Source organism: Triticum aestivum, chromosome 7B (assembly GCF_018294505.1).
Source record: "Triticum aestivum cultivar Chinese Spring chromosome 7B, IWGSC CS RefSeq v2.1, whole genome shotgun sequence".
Classification (NCBI taxonomy): Eukaryota; Viridiplantae; Streptophyta; class Magnoliopsida; order Poales; family Poaceae; genus Triticum; species Triticum aestivum.
In genome coordinates, this window is record NC_057813.1 from 91,265,239 (window position 1) to 91,268,285 (window position 3,047).

The window sequence follows — 3,047 nt, forward strand, 5'->3', positions numbered from 1 at the left end:
CACTGTCAGCTCGGACCCACCGGAAGTGCCTCCTTATTACGCACAAAAAAATGAATACTCCCCTTGCTAGCTGGGACCCACCATGGTGGGAGGCTGACTTGTGGGCCTACTAAGTTGACTGGGATGGGGGCCTTTGTCAACTTTAGTCAATATGAACGATTCTAGCTCCAGTGATTGTACGATGTCCATCCAACGGCTGTAGTGCTTCTTCAACCTCTGGTCTTCTTGCTCCATCCGCCCAAAGCAGCGCCGGTCGTGCCGCATGCTCCTGCCTCCCATGGCCGGCTGTGCTGCCGCGGAGGCCTCACCGCCCCCTACTATTACCACTGCTGGCCAGGCCCTGCGGCAACGGCAACCTCACACCGCAGCCGAACCAGTGAACCCTCGTACTCCTCTCCGCGCGGGCTTCCACTGCCGCGTCTTCCCCAGCTCCCCGTCGTCCCCTTCCTAGGCCTCACCGTCGTCCACCGCCCTGGTGCTCTCGGCGTGGCGTGGTCAACGTGGTCAAGGAACGACTTCCATCGGACGTGGACTGTACGTGGAGAGGCTGACAGCTGGGTCCACGGCTGCAGCAAGGAAGTGCCTCCTTATTACGCAGAAAATAATGATTCCTTCACCTGACAGCTGGGACCCACCGGACGGGCCACTGTATTTCGTGAAAAAACGTTTCCCCCTGACTGCTGGGACCCACCAGCTACATCTTCGCACGCAAGGAAGTGCGTCCGGGCAAAAAACAAAATGATTCGCCCCCTTGACCGTTGGGACCCACCAGCGACACCTTCACACGCAAGGAAGTGCGTCCGGGCAAAAAAAATGATTCGCCGCCCTGACTACTGGGACCCACCAGCTACATCTTCGCACGCAAGGAAGTGCGTCCGGGCAAAAAAAAATGATTCGCCCCCCTGACTACTGGGACCCACCAGCTACATCTTCGCAGGCAAGGAAGTGCCTGACAGTCGGGACCCACCTGGTCGAAGCGTACGTAGAGTTGTCATTCTGGTCACGAACATGTACGTACATACTGGTCGTTGTAGAGGCGCGCAGGTGTCGTAGTAGAGGCGCGCACGTAGCATGTATACGTACGTACAGCGGCAAGGGTGCAAGAAAGAAAATACGGCCACGTACGTACATACGGGCAGGGTCTCGAACGCCTACTCGCACATATGTACGGCCAGGGCTTGTGTACATGGCTGGGTCGGAACGGAGAAACAACGCCGTCGTCGTGTTCATGGGGAGGCAACGGAATGCGTCGTGTTCATGGGGAGGCAACGGAATGCGTCATGTTCATCGGGAGGCAACGGAACGCATGGGAGCCAACCGGCTTGGATGGAACAGGTGATGGAAATGAGGCCTGGCATACCGCACAACAGAGGAAACGGACCTCCTACGTTCGAACAGGGTCCTGTTGATCGGGAGGGGTGTGGCATACCGCAAAACGGAGGAAACGGACCTCCTACGGTCGAAACGGGGGTCCTATTGATCGGGAGGGGTGTGGCGTACCGCAAAACGGAGGAAACGGACCTCCTACGGTCGAAACGGAGTTCCTGTTGATCGGGAGGGGTGTGGCGTACCGCAAAACGAACGAAACGGACTTGTGTTGGAGCGCTACGGTCGAAACGGGGGTCCTGTTCATCAGGAGGGGTGTGGCGTACCGCAAAACGGGACTCCATGGGATACTGTTCATCTCCACCGTCGACCTCCTCCAGCCTCCACGGGCTACCATCGACCTCCTCCAGCCTCCACGGGCTCCTGTTCATCCAACCTCCACCGCGCGCTACTCCACCGGCTACTGTTCAACCACCCCTCCACCGTCTACTGTTCATCCAGCCCTCCACAGTCTACTGTTCATCCAGTCCTCCACACCACAGGGTCCTGTTCAACCACCCCTCCACGGCCACCCCTCCACCGTCTACTGTTCATCCAGCCCCCACACCATGGGGTCCTGTTCATCCAGACGCAACGCCACCACTCACTATTCATCCAACCCCCCTCCCCCCCGCAACGCTCACTGTTCATCCAATCGATCGGCTTCAGTTAGCAGCAGTAGCGAAGGAATCGCTCCATCGGGTTCAGTTAACAGCCATCGATCGATCGCTCGGGTTCAGTAACGCGTAGCCTACAGTGCAATCGCTCGGGTTCAGTTAGAGCCCAACGCCTCGCTCGGGTTCAGTTAGAGCCAACGCCTCGCACACACACGTGTACGTGTACGAGAGAAACGTGCATCGCTCGGCCCCCGACCTCCCACCGTAACCGGCAACTCCCCGAAATCCCCCCCCCTCGCTTCTACCACGGTTTTTTCCGTCATGGACGGCCCAAAGAATGTCATGCAACTGCGTCTCCGGCCCGCCCAGGACGAATAGCCCATTTTCTGTCATGATTTTTTGTCATAGAAGTAGGAGCCCACCACATCTATGATGATACCGGGTTTTTTCACAATTATCGTCATAGAAGTGTCATAAGTATGACAGAAAAAAAATTGTCCGGCCCAAAATGTCACGGATGTGTCTTTTTTTTGTAGTGGTCTCTACAGGAGAGTCAAGAAAACGTGTGCCAACCCCTATGCATATGTTCATGGGTGGAACCCGCAAGTTGGTCACCAAAACATACATCAAGTGGCACGTGATATCCCATTGTCACCACAGATAAACACGACAAGACATACATCAAGTGTTCTCATCATAAAGACTCAATCCAATAAGATAACTTCAAGAGGGAAACTCAATTCATCACAAGAGAGTAGAGGGGGAGAAACATCATAAGATCCAACTATAATAGCAAAGCTCGAGATACGTCAAGATCGTGCCATAGAGGGAACACGAGAAAGAACACGAGAGAGAGAGAGATCAAACACATAGCTACTGGTACATACCCTCAGCACCGAGGGTGAACTACTCCCTCCTCGTCATGGATAGCACCGGGATGATGAAGATGGCCACCGGTAATGGGATCCCTCCTCCGGTAGGGTGCCGGAACGGGCTCCTGAGAGGGTTTTGGTGGCTATAGAGGCTTGCGGCGGCGGAACTCCCGATCTATCTTGATATTCGATG